The sequence below is a fragment of the Gavialis gangeticus genome, unplaced genomic scaffold (genome assembly GCF_001723915.1).
Source record: "Gavialis gangeticus isolate Ggan-Ray unplaced genomic scaffold, GavGan_comp1, whole genome shotgun sequence".
NCBI classification, from domain to species: Eukaryota; Metazoa; Chordata; order Crocodylia; family Gavialidae; genus Gavialis; species Gavialis gangeticus.
In genome coordinates, this window is record NW_017729033.1 from 80,602,269 (window position 1) to 80,617,158 (window position 14,890).

Genomic DNA, 14,890 nt, shown 5'->3' on the forward strand with positions numbered 1-14,890 from the left:
CTTTGACCCTAGCTGAATTCCTGCCCCTCAGCAGGGGGCTGGACTTGATGATTTTCCAAGGTCCTTTTCAGCCCTAATGTCTATGAAAATCTATGAAATATATGCTGTAGTAAGGGTTAGTCAGAGCAGCTTTGCAGATTAATTTGTGGCTTATCTTTGGAATTCAAGACAAAAGTATATCTTTCTTTTACATCTTTTTAACCACCTGGCAGATTTTATTTAAAATTATATCCTTGACACAGTATTCAATAAGGTGATTTACAGAATCAATAGAAATGCAATAATTTCCTTTCATATTTTCTCATTAGGAATGCATGGATTTAATTTGTATTATGTTCCATTTGACATTTCCCTAATGAATATACTAATACCATGCCAAAGAGCTTGAGACATACATAATTTATTATATGTTTTGCTTAGAATGATACAGTAAAGTTTTTAAAGAAACTACACATCACATCTCAAATTTTAGAGAGAAGTAAGTATTTAACTATATGAAATTTGTTGACTTCAAAGAGACTAAAACTTGATACCATCCAATAAATATAGGGGTTAATCTTCTTGTTGACCTCACATAAATTCACAGTATCATACATTTATTCATGCTTTTGTGTGTTAATAAGAGAGATATAGTAAGTGTATAAAGCCAACATAATAGCATTCTCCTAGTAGAGGAAAAGAGTGTGACTTTATTAGTTCTAGGCTTGAGTTAAATATATTTTACTAATGTAGGGGGTTAGGAATTGGTGGGCAGTAATGAAGTTTACAGGCTGGTAACAGGACATTATCAAAAAAAGAGTGCATTCATTTTTTTCTTTGGGTAAATCTGACATTGGCTTCTATCCAGCAGCTGTAATCATTGTTACTTCTGTTGATCTGAAAGTTATTGTTTGATCAATATTTTATATTGTGTAGAATGTTACAAAAATAGCTTAAAATCCACCTGCTCATGGACAGCTCACAACGAGAGTAAAGGGGTTGAAACTTTTGACTGAATTATCCATTCTGTATAGTTTTCTGATTTCTAACTCTGTTGAATCTGGATTTTGTTTTACCCAACTGTTTCCCATTTACTCTTCAGTCTTGACCCAGCTAGAGGGCAGCACTGAGAAACTTCTCATAAGCAGACAAGATGGTGATACTGTCATGGGAATTATTATCAGCAGGGTGAAGCATATTGATGATACTTCTCAAGCATACTGAATAAAAATACCGAAATCTTACCAATATGACTCTCTGTGTTCAGTTTCCATCTTGATTTTCTGGATTGCACTTCCCAACTACATAAGTAACCGAATTGTAACAATCAAGCCCTGGATTCTAACCTGGATCCTTACTTCAAGTGGGGCAGAAGTTTATGCACTGCTCTCCATCCATTTTATCCAATGACTACTAGATGCTAGGGAGTGGCTCAGCTTCAAAAAGGACTTCTGGTTCAGGGACTCAGTAGGTGTTTCTACATGTGCATTATATATGGGAGCAGTCCTAGGCAAGCATCTACACATGTAGGGAAGCAGGAGCAGATCTGTGCTGCTAATGGCAGCAAACTGCTCTCATTTCCTGGGGCTCTGCAGTGGGCCCCTGTCATCACCAGGGTGAGTTCCAGGCTCCCCCTGGGTGGTGATAACCCAGGGGCTGGCAGGGAGCACCAGGCCAGGAGACAGCTGTCTCCTGGCTAGGGCTGGGATATTGCTCCCTGCTCTCAGGGGCTGTCTGCTGCTGGGTCAGGGACAATGTCCCCCTGCAACAGCAGTAGGAAGCTCCTAGGCCTAGCTCCCTGATTGGGACAAGGGACTTGGAAAGTGGCCAGTTGACCAGGAGAAGATTTGCTTCTGGTTAGGCATCTGCCCAAATGCTATTGTGCCATTACTAATCAAAAGTAAATTTGGTACTTGCATTTTCAGGTAGCAAATTTACTTGCAATTAGTGAGGTTTACTGTGCAGTAAGCATGTACACGTGTAGACACACATACTTACTGAGCAGTGAACTATGCTACTTCACAGTAAAATGTCTCAGGTAGATGCACCCAGTAATTCCTAACCTGTGGTGTGGTATTTAGAATAGTGTACTGACAAGTTGACTGTAGTCTTATGTAGAGTTTAGATTATGGGTTTAGGAATAGATTTAGATGATGGGTTTAGGATTAGGGGCTTCAATGAGCTTAGGAAAATAATGGGAGAGACCCTATGGGAAGAAAGAGACTGGAGGGGGAGGGAGTTCAGGAAGGGTAGTCATTCCTCAAAGGAGCACTCCTCAGAGCACAGAAAAGGTCCATTCCGGTATGCAGAAAAGGTGGTAAAGGGGCCAAGAAGCCCTCTTGCCTTACCAGAGGAGTCAAGAACTGCTTAAAAAAGAAAGGGAGGCTTACAGACAGTGGAAACAAGGGGTAATAACCAAGGAGGAATACACAAGTATAGGCAGCATTTGTAGGGAAAGGATAAGAAAGGCAACAATGGCAATCGAGATCAGGTTGATGACTGAAAATACGGACAATAATGAGTCCTCCTTTAGGTATATGGGGAGGAGGAAGAAAGCCAAGGAAAATGTGAGGTCCTTGCCGAATGGGACAGGACAGCTGATAATAGACAGTCAGGAGAAAGATGAATTCTTTAATGAATGCTTTGAATCAGTGTTCCTGCATACAAACGGTGGTCTCCCACCTGTTTGGATACTGGATGGATGTAGGGAATGAGGGGGGTGACTGTCAACCAATAGTCAGTGTCGAACTGGTGAGGAAGCACTTAGAGAAGCTGAATGTCATCAAATTGGCAGGACCAGATGGACTACACCCAAGAGTGGTAAGGAAATTGGCTGGAGTTATTGTGGGACCATTGGTGAAGGTTTTTGAAAACTTGTGGTACTCAGGAGAGGTCCTGGAAGACTGGAAAAGGGCCAATGTAGTGCCAATTTTTAAGAAGGGGAGGATCTGGGAAACTATAGGCCAGTCAGTTTGACCTTGATGCTGGGTAAAATTTTGGAAAAAAGTATCAAGACGTCCATTTGTGGGCGACTGGCAGAAAGCATGACGCTGAAGGATAGCCAACATGGTTTTACTGTGGGAAGGTCATGTCTGACCAACCTTGTCTCCTTCTATTATCAAGTAACAAACTGTTTAGATATGGGAGATGTGATTCATGTTATATACTTGGATTTTAAAAAGGCCTTCAATATGGTCTCCCATGACACTCATATAAAAAAACTGGGGGATTGTGGGCTGGCAGAGTCTATGGTCATGTGGGTTGGGAACTGGCTAAGGAGTCAAACCCAGAGAATGTTAGTGGACGGGTCTGTATCATCTTGGTGGGAGGTGACCAGTGGTGTCCCACAGGGTTTGGTTCTTGGCCCCGTGCTGTTCAACATCTTTATCAATGACTTAGATGAGGATGTGAAAAGAATGCTGACCAAGTTTGCAGATGATAATAAGTTATGGGGAAAAGTGGTCACACTGGACAATAGGATATGGATCCAAGTGGACCTGGACAAGCTGGAAAGGTGGTGGAGTGGGATCAGATGCAGTTCAATAAGGATAAATGCAGAGTGCTTCATTTGGGGAGAAGTAACCGGATACATGAATATAGGTTAGGAGGAGTTATCCTGGCCAGCATGACGGCTGATGGTTGATCCCAGAATGACCATGAGTCACCATACAATGATGTAGTCAACAAAGCTAATAGCATACTGGGATGCATTAGCTGATGTGTCTCAAGTAGGGCTAAGGAAGTGATATGTCCTCTCTACTCAGCATTGGTGAGACCCCAACTGAAGTATTGCATCCAGTTCTGGGTGCCATACTTCAAAAAAGATGTGGAGAATCTTGAAAGGGTCCATAGAAGGGCCACAAGAAAGATTAAGGGCCTGGAGGACAAACTTTATGAGGAAAGACTAAGGGATATGGGATGGTTCAGCATGGGGAAGAAAAGACTGAGGGGGGAGTTGGTTGCCATATGATGACAGTTTGTATGGGATGGTTTGGATAGAGATGATCCTGCTTTGGGCAGGGTGCTGGGCTAGATGATATCTGGAGGTCCTTTCCAGCCCTACTTCTCTATGATTCTATGAATCTCAATAAGATATTGATGTGACAGTATTTTCCAGAGAAACCAAAGTAGTGTTATCAATATATACTGCACAGGAAACAATAGCAGTTTTGAAGCCAAATTCAACATTGTTTTCTTTTCTCATGACAAATTATTGGAGAATGAACCTTACATTTGTTGCCTGTTTATATTTTTAAGAGGAAAAAAGATCCATTGAGGGGTTGAATTGCACATTGAATTACGATAGTGGAAAGCAGGCATTGCGTATATATCCATGCACAAACAACAAACACATATCTCTGTGTGTGTGTGATTATATACACACATACACATTTTATGCACATTAAATATATACTATATATACATACACACGTGTGTGTGTGTGTGTGTGTGTGTGTATATACACACACATATCTGCATGTTACTGAAGATCAGAATATAACACAGTCTTGTTAATTTGCTATGAAATGGATAAGTCATTTCTCTTGGCTTTCCTCCTGCTCCCCATATACCTAAAGGACTTCATATTATCCTTGATTTCAGTCACCAACCTGATGACTGAAACACAAAAGGTAGAACCTTGCTGTATGGGCCAAATGAAATCTTTCTACTGAAATGATGGGATAAATTACAGTTGGGATGAATTCATCTCTGCATTTGATTAAAGTCTATTTTGTCAAAATTTGTAGTTTCTAACATGAAGACTAATGCAGTGTTTAATCTGATCATGGCATGAAATATGAACTAGGAAGCAGGTGCAGATGATTGATCAAAAAGTAATTAAATTGGCGACACCTTGACAGTGCACCTGTGTTTGGAATGGATTAATCTATGATCTGGTCAACAGGCTTATGTTGGATCCAAAGAGTGAATTTTTCTAAGTCCCAAAATCAAAATGTACCAGTGCATACACTTACAGACTTTTTTCTGATCTTGCCAGTCTCAACAAAGATTTTGAACTTCATGCTGTGTGCAATTACAGAATTTAGTCTGCACCTCCACAAATAATACTGTATTCCACATTATGAGCTGCTTGGTTTTTATTCTTGGAATTTTTAAAAAACCTGCATTGGTGAATGGTGCAATTGATTTCCATATGATTATTGAGCAAGGTCAACATCTACTGACTACAGCAAAATTTGTGCCCCACAGAAGCATAAATGTTCTTCTTGGGTATGGGTTCAGAGCAACTTGTTAACTGTGATAAACTAGTTAGACGTTCCCTTCCATACCACTTAGGAGAGAATCTGTTTTTACGTCCTGAGATGGGAGCTTTATGAACTGAGATTTTCAAATCTACAGTGCTCTAATGTCAAGGATTACACAATTGAACTGTCAGTGAACCTTGATCTTAAGGTCCAGTGCTGTGGAATGCAGTTCTTGGGACATCCTATATAATTTACTATTTAAACCTGCCTTTGATTTAACATTAATTTTTTTTGTAATAGTTTGGCTTATTGAAAGGTATCTGACTTCTTGTGCCATGTATTCTTGGTATTCCCATTAATAGTAATGGGAGTTAAGTAGTCACAGTGGGCATGTCTACATGAGATACTTTACTGCAAAGTGTAGTTTACAGCACAATGAGCATATGCATCTACATGTGCACATGCTTACTGCACAGTAAACCTTGATAATTGCAAGTAAATTTGCTACCTGTAAAGGCAAGTAGCAAATTTACTCATGAGTAGTTACTGCGTAGAAGTTCTCATGTAGATGCCTGACTGAGAGCAAATTGTTTCCGGTTACCTGGCTATAAGGGGGTAGGAGATTGCTCCCTGATTGCTGCTGAGATGGGCTCCCTCATCAGAGCCTGAGTGGGGACTATGTCCTGCTGCCCTGGCAGCAGGGAGCTCCAAGCCACCCTGTAATGGGAGTGGGGGTTGGGAGATCCTTATCTCCCAGCACTGGCTTCATGGTGTGGGGCTGGTGCTGAGAGATCCTTATCTCCAGCACTTGCCCCGGGTCATGGGATGGGTGCTTGGAGATTCTTATCAACCATGGAGCTTGGCCTGGAAGATAAGGATCTCCCAGAGTTGGCTCCATGGTCATAGACCTGGTGCTGGGAGCTCCCTGCTGATGAGGACTGGGGAGCTTGTTCCCCACTCAGCTTCATGTGTGTGAAGCTGAGCAAGGAAAAAGCTTCCCAGCTCTGTGTTCATGGAGCTGAGTGGGGAACAAGCTCCCCAGACTGTTTCCCACCTAGCTCCCTGCTTGCAGAGCTGAGTGGCGAAGAAGCTTCCTAGAGTGTTCCCCACCAGCTTCAGCACCGGCCCTGTGATCATGGAGTGGGGGCTGGGAATTCTCCCAGTCAGAGGCAGCTTCCAGTCCTGATTGGGTGATTGAGGCATGGGGCTTGGAAAGAGGTGCAGGGATGGGGCAGGTCCTAGATTCCTGCCCTGGTCTGCCAGTGGGGCAGCTAGTAGTGTGCCCAGCAGCTCTCTCCTCCGTGCCTGTATCTTCCCATGCTGTGGCTGCTCCAGCTCCTGCCCCGGTAGTGACAACCAGAATTCTATGCTCCTTTTGGATACTGTGCTGGCCCAGATGGCCCACCATGCCAAATGCCACCTGACCCATGACCATGTCACCCAAGTTGCCTAACTGTAGGTATATACTACAGACCACCAAACCAGGGGGAGGAACTCAATCTGGAGTTCACCCAAGAATTGACTGAGGCTGCATGTGAATGTGACATGGTTGTCATGGGTGATTTTTAATTATCCTGACATCACCTGGGAGGAACACTCGGCCAAGTTGGAATGGTCACAATCCTTCCTGACCTGTGTCAAGGAGCTCTTCCTGACTCAGGTGGTGCATGGGCCAACCAGAGGCGACTCTGCTATACTTGGTTCTGGCCAAAGGAGACCACTTGGTGACCAACTTAAATAGAGAGGGAAGTCTGGATGAAACCATCATGTCCACTGTCTGACATAAGGCAGACAAACTGGATAGCAGGATTGAAGTCTTGAACTTCAAAAATGCAAATTTCAACGAGCTTAGGTCACTAGTAGGGCAAGTGCTGCAGGCCCAGGGGCTGAAGGCAAAAGGTGTGCACAAAGAATGGTTGTTCCTTAAGGACATGATCCTTGAAACACAAAGGAAGTCCATTCCTATGTGGAGAAAAGGTAACAGACGGTCTGGGAAGCCCTCTTGGCTAAACAGGGAAATCACGGTCCTCTTAAGAATGAAGAAAGAGGCTTATAAACAATGGAAGCTTGGGGTGGGCCCCAAGGAGAACTATTCCACGACAGCCCACATTTGCAGGGAACAGATAAGAAAGGCTAAAGTAGCTACCGAACTTAGATTAGCAACAGGAATCAAGGACAGCAAAAAGTGCTTCTTTAGGTACATAGAGAACAGGAGGAAAACAAATGGGAGTGTGGGGCCATTGCTCAACAACTCAAGAGAGCCAGTTACCAGCACCCAGGAGAAAGCTGAACTCCTGAATGACTACTTCACCTCAGTCTTTTGCTGGACCAAGGGGAAAACCACGCCAGGTAGAGTAGAGGATGAGAATAGTAGGAATAATTGCCTTCCTACTATTGCCATAGAATTGGTGTATAGACCGATTAATAAAATTAGACGTATACAAGTCAGGAGGACCAGATGATCTTCATTCGAGAGTGCTGAAGGAGCTGACCAAAGTCATTGTGGAATCCCTGGCAAAACTCTTCCACAACTTATGGTGCTCTGGAGAAGTCCCTGAGATCAAAAGAGGGCCAACGTTGTACCTGTCTGTGTCTCATGTGCATGAACCCCTAGTGGTGGTGGTGCGGTTACATGCCCTGGGATTTCCCCGGTGCATCAGGCCCCTGGATGGGACCCACATCCCCATCATGTGCCTGCCCCACATAGACCACTCCTAGGCTTTCACTCTGTGGTGCTGCAGTCACGCACATGAGCGCAGGATGGGAGGACATTGCACATGATACCCACATCTTCAGGAACTCCACCCAGCTGGGCCTGGGGGTGAGTGGGCACTTTAGGTGGGGGGTGCCTGATCTGTAGCTGGGTGCCATGGTGGTCCCACTCCTCTTCATTGGGGACCCACCTACCCGCTTCTGCCCTGGCTCATGTGGCACTACACCAGACAGTTGGATCCCCGCCGGGCCCACTTTAACCACTGCCTGGGCTGGATCCATACCCTGGTGGAGTGCACCTTTGGCCATCTCAGGGGATGATGGCACACCCTCACCGCCCACCTTAATTTCACTGAGTGCAACCTCTCCTGGGTCATCATCAAAGTCTGTGCTACAAAACATATGCAATGCCCAAGGGGAGCTGTTTCATGAGGCCTGGGTGGAGGAGGTGTCATGGATAGAGGACGTCTGCCAGCACTGGCACCACCTGTGGCAGCAGTGACAGTGGCAGCCACCCCATCTATGAGGCCCCAGGAGAGGTGCACACCCACCAGCAGGGGCCAGGATACCAGGTGTTCTGGCTGACTACTTCCTCCAGCACTCCCCACTCTAGCCCACCTGCACTACCACCAGTGGAAACCACCCTCGCACCACACTCACTGCAGACAAGTCACACAAAAACAATTTTTTATCCTTATCACATCAAACAGAGTTCCTGTCCTCCCTTCTTTCCCAACAAACAGACCTCCCTTCCCAACAGATGGAGCTCCTTCCCCACCCACCATACCTACCAAGAGTAAAACACCTTCTTTCCCATGAAAATTATGTATAATGTCCTTTGTGTGCTGTCCTGGGGTGGGGATGACTAGGGGACAGGGTCCAGGGACAGGTGGCCAGCACTATGGCCTCTGGCTGTTCCCTCATGGGTATGCATGCCACAGAGAGTGTGGCAGGATGGAGGATCACTCAAGGTCAATGGCAGCCAGTGATCCCCTGGCACAGGTGGCTCCCCCTCTGGCAGGAAGCATCCACGGCCAGCAGGGCTGGCATGCAATCCTGGCCCCACTGCAGGCAGCTCCAGAGTCCTCCTTTGGCAGAGCCAGAGCATCTGTAATTCTTCAGGTGTGGGTGGCAGCAACTCTGAGGCCACATCCTAGCTACCAATTACAGCTTCTCCCCTATGTGCAGCTGCAGGCCCTGTGGAGCCATGAGAAAGAAGCTGTTTGTGTTAGTTTGCAACATTTCTGAGATAAGATGCTCTGTACTGGGGCCATGTGCTGCCCAGCCTCAGTTGGGGGGTTGGGCAATTACAGGTGCCCAGGGACCATGGTAAGTTTGCGGGGTAGGTCTGGGTCCTGGCAGCTGGCAGCTGAACCTCCCATCCCCGCTTGCTCCCCTGTGGCTGGTGGACTACTAGGTGCTGGCCACAGGCAGCCTGTCTCTTCCATCCTATCCCCAGGGCATAACAGACCAGGTTTCTGGCAGCACCTGCTTCTGTGGCTCCAGACCCCTCTCCTCCTGCAGGCCAACTGCGTTGCTGAACTGCCAAAAGCCCATGGCAGCCAGGCTTGGGGGGCATGGGGCTCCCAGATGACTGGGACAAAAAGCTGCCCATGCCCCTGCTCTTCCCATAGGGGTCTCCAGACAGGCACCCTGGGGAAGCCCCATCCCATGCCACCCCTGCTCACTGAGTGTGCCCCTGCTGCATGTGTTCTGGGCATTGTATTATGAGCTGTTTTTGTGGACTGAGGGGTCCCAACCCACTATGCCCTGCTGCTGCTGCTGGCCATGGTGCCCTGGGTGAATCTGCATACCTGGCACAGGACCCTGAACTATGATGACACGGGGGGCAAGCCCAGGCTGCCCCACAACCTCTGCCACTGACTGAAAGCCTACCTGTGGCTGCGCTACATATCCCTGTCCCCACTGCCAAGGAGGACATTGCCACCAGCATTGATGCATTTCTTGGCATGTGAGAGGCCTGTGCCCACCTAGCTGTGGGGGCACAGCCTGCTCAGTAAAGTTTTGCACTGTCTCCCACCTCTTTGCATGCTATGTGGGGGAAACCCGTGGGCTGGGGTGTGTTGGTGGGGAGGGCAGGGGCAGCGACCAAGGCAGGGAGGGCCTTCTCCCCAGTGTGGACCTTGCCACATGTCTATGGCTGATGTGGATGGTGACTCCATGCAGTTGTAGCTGTTGGCAATGGCATGCAGCTCTGGGTGGTGTCCTTGGATGGTGAGAAATGATGGGTACTTGGCTGGGAAATGATGGCACTTGGCTGGGGCCCCTCCCAGGGAAGAGCTGGTGCATCTGGCAGCTGGCAGTGTAATGGTAGCTGCACCTTTTGGTGAGGGCTGTGGCTATGGGCTGGCATGGCAGGCACTGGCTCAGGCTCCCCAACCTGCTGATTGAGGTTACAGACAGGTAGCTTGGTAGGACTGGCAGCTGAAATCCTGAGGGGCCCTCCCTTGGTGACATGTTACTTCAGGTGCCAGGCCTGGGTGGGGGCTTGGGCAGGCCACTCATGCTGCTTTACACAGCATGGTTGTGGCCTGGTTCCTACAGCATGAGGATGTCCATCAGTTGCCACATCAAGGGCATGGACTTACAGGCACTCCCCAACTGAAAATTGTGGTTGGTGATGGAAACCCACTGTTCCTGAAAGGCCTTCTGCAGGATTGCTGTGCTGACCGGTTGTGCTCACGCTCTTGCATCTGACCTGAGAGCTCCTTGTAGACATGGGCATTGGACCACCTGCTGTGCTCAAACTGGTGCTGCACCTCTGCCTTGCCCCACAGTGCCATGAGGTTGCCAGTCTCCTCCTGAGGCCAGCTGGGATCTGGGGTGGTGGGCATGGGCATGGGCATGGTGTCATCAAGGAAGATGCCAGCAGGGATCCTATGCTGGCTCTCTGGGCCTCTGCATGACTGTCTCTATGCTGCCAGGCCTGGGAAGCTGCCTGTAGTGCCTAGCATATGGTCACAGCATGAGACTGGTAGCCATGTGGAAGAGGCAATGTCCCATGCTGTGGGTGGGCTGTGGGCAGGTGGAGCTGGTCCTGCTGGCCAGAAGCTGCATGCAGCTGGGTCTGGTGGCTATCAGGCCTGGCAGAAGGCTGTAGCAGCCTGCAGCACACTGCATCCCTGGACAGCATGAGCCTGGCAGCCACTTGTCACTTCAGTGCCAGGCAGCAGGACTGGGGTACAGGCAGGCTGGTGAGATTAGCTTGTGGAATGCCCAGGGGGAAACATGGATTGGAGTCACCTCAGGCTTTCTGCTGGTGTGTCCCAGGGCTCAAAATGCCTGAAGGGTTTTAAAGTCCTGGGGCAGGGGCTGCCATAGAGGCAGCCCAGCCCTGGGGCAGGAGAGGCTCCAAGCCCAGAGCCCTCAGGCTAGCCTCAGGCCAGCCCTCTAGTGGTAGGGCTGACCTAGGAGCAAATTTGCTCCTGGGTCACATCTATAGAAGATATGTAACTTTGCAGTAACTAATTATGCAGTAACTAATTAAATTTACTACCTGCATTTGAGGTAGCAAATTTACTTGCGAGTAGGGTTATTTACTGTGCAGTAAACATGCACATGTATAGATGCATGTACTTAGCGTTAAACTAGGCTACTGCTCAGTTAAGCATCTTGTGTAGACACCCAGTAAGCTGAAAAAAGAACACTCATATGGAAGCAGGTAAAGATAAGCAGCCTTTTTAACACAAAACAGATGTCCCACATTAATAAATGGCCCACAGGGAGAGATCACATTTTGTCTTTCAGGTGAATCACATCATTAAACAATAGTTCACAGCAAAACACAATGTAACACTCTTCATATTGATGGGAAAACTGCTATCAGTTCATCTAGAAGAACTGATAGGGTAGAAGGACTGAGTAAAACTGATGAAAATGGAGTATTTCAATCCAGCAGATTTCCTCCTACTAATCAAAACCAGAGGGTATCCCAACAGAAGGATATTGTCTCTATCTGTCTAAAACAAAATACTTTCTTTTCTGAATATTGCCAAAAATAAATGCCATGTTTAGATCAATGGAAAACTTATCATGAAAAGGTCCTCAGTTTAGGTGGATGGTCACTGTTTCACATTCATATGCTAAAAGAATAATAAATATTTATGCTGTGATTTAAAGTCTGCAAAGTTAAAAGCAGAAATACAGGCAAGAGACATGATTGTAGCTACAATATAGACTGTATTGGAAGTGAAATGTAAAACTGAGCTGTTGTTACTTTTCAAGTAGCTCAGGCTGATGGACATTTTCATTGGAAGTTTTTAGGCATAGTAAAATTTTATTAAGTTTTTGACTTCTACAGTAACTATAAGAAAGCTATTCAGGATTTTGTTGCATGTGGTATATATGCACAGTAACGAAGTCAGATTCTGTCTTGTTCTTAGCTTTGCTTGGTGCAGGACACTGGGATTATGGTATGTCAAAGGAAATTCTTTTTCACACAGCATGTAATTAAAGTGTAGAACTCATTGCCACCAGATGTTGTGGAAACTGACTGTTTAGCTAGTTTCAAAAAGGGATTGGACAAGTTCTTGGAGGGAAGAAGCATCAGTAGTTTTTAAGCATGGGAAATACAGATACAGCCTCTGGATGAGAAGTTCCTGGACCTTAAGTGCTGGAGGCTGCAAGTGAGAGAGGAACAGTGGGGGGAAAAACCCTGATCATACCAGTTCACTCTCTCTTTTAGCATTTACTCTCTGCCACTGCGTGACACAGTCTTTTTGTGTTATGAATGTTTCCAAGTTTAGGTCTGAATTCACACAGATCTCTTTTGTTGCTGGCTTTGTGGCTTTCAGTTCTGTTAGGCAGCAGCACTACCTGGATGTTGGGCAGGACCCCACCCTGAGCAATAGTTAATCCTCCCAGGATACTGGGCAAGATAGACTTATGGTCCAACTCAGTAAACGGCAATTCTTGTGTTCTCCCTGATTCTGAGATCTGACTTGTATCAGCTGTGGTTTAAGTTAGAGAAGCTAGAAATATCTATAATTTATGTCAGATGACTGTTATCCACCTGGGAATTGGTAGACTATATAACACTCATTTCCATCCTTGATACACCATATTGATATGTTGTGGGGAGGCCCAGTGGTTGGTAGTGTAAGCCTGCATGCTATATCAGGTGTGCGGGGCAGTGAGGGGTGCAGCACTGGTGCATGGGGTTGGGCAGGGGCAGCACAGGGCCCAATCCGGGCATGCAGGGTGAGAGTGGGGCCTCAAGGCCTGATCCCAGCACATTGGGCTAGGTGGGGGATGCTGCATAACCCATTCTCAGCAGGTAAAGACAGTGCAGAGCCCAACTGCAGCAGAGGCCATGGGGGCCCAATCCTGGCATGTCATTCATTTATCCCATGAACTAGCCCTGTGCTATTCATCTGGACCATGGGGTCAACATTTTATTACTGATTTACAGTAAAGAAGTAACAATCTTGCTAATGGCCTTGCAAGAGTCCTAACCTTATATGACATAGAGTAAGTCTTCCTGGAACATAAAAGCTAGGGAGAGAAGTTGCACATAAACCAGTTTAAGTGATCAGAAACCAGTTTAAACCTGTAACAGAACAGAAGCTTAGTGCACATAAACCAGTTCAAAATGGCTGAAACTGGTTTAAGATAAACCTAATTGAATGTAGTATCAGATTTAACTGATTTGGGCCAACCAGTTTATGAAACTTCTGTCCCAGAGCCCTCCCTGGTTCAAGTTAAATCAGAGTCCTTCAGCACCCTAGCATTTTGCAGCCCTGGGACAGGCTGTGCTTTCTGCTTTAGAGAGCAGAGCTGGGCTTACCCCTCTGCTCCCTAGCTGGAGCAGCGAGGGCTGGCTGACAAGAGGTGCGGGAGCAATCCCAGTTGAGGATGGAGCCCAGTTTGCAGCGGGGCAGGGGGAGCAGGGGGACTGCCCGTCCCCCTCCCTGGCAAACCCCAGCTGATATTTGGGGACAGGAAGAGGGGTTAAATACCTCTTTCCCCACTCAAACTTACTGCTGAATGCAACTGTGGACTACAAATCTCAGAGGCACCTGGAAGCAGGTAGAGGAAGTGATGAATAACTCTGCAGAGTCCTGCTGTTGTAAGTATGGACTGCAAATCCCAGTCCTCAGGGGCAGCAGGAAGAGAAAGTGAACACATAGCCAGAGAGCTGTGCTCTTGTGCTCCCAGGCTTCTGCCTGTGACACTGCAGGCATGTGGCTGCATTTTCTGAATCAAAGGTAAATGTCTGTTAATTGCTGTTTCAATTTAATCTGTGCATTTTAGACTAATTTGCAAAGATTGAATTGATTCAGAATTCAAACTTTTTGACTGTCTGTACCTAGCCCAAGTGTCTAGGAAGTGTGACATCTGAGGAGATGGTCTGTGTGAGGCAACAGGTAGCAGAAACATCCTGGTTCAATACAGAGTACGTCGCTGGACCACCAGCAGCTCTGACTCTGGAAAAAAAATCTCTTTCTACCTTCTGCTTTCTAAAAACATGGTGTGTGTTTAATTTGGTAGTGTGTTGTACGTGACAAATCACATTACTTAAGTCCCCCTCCTACATGCTTCTTGTGCAGAATGATAAAATGACAATTGGAGAAGCTGATTAAGCTGATGAGCCATATGAAGCCTGTCTATAGTGCTGCACAGATTTTCTTACATTACTTGCAGTTTAAGAAACAGACTACTGGGACCATCACTGAATGTTTGAGGATGCTGCTCTGGAGGACAGTAAGTTTAGTAGGTAGGCATGGCCTTTTATTCATCTCCTTTCACAAGTATAATGGTATCCTAAAATATGGTCAACTTTAAAGTAGCTTTAGGGAGTAATACCATTGGGTTCTGGGTTATTATCACATAATGCTATAATATTTTTATATGGTCATATTATATCTTTCATTTAAAGAGCTATATGTGCTTTAGAAGCATTTATTATAAAACTCACAGCAGGTGCATGGCAATTACACCCACATTAGAAATGAGTAAAAGCAAAGCACCTG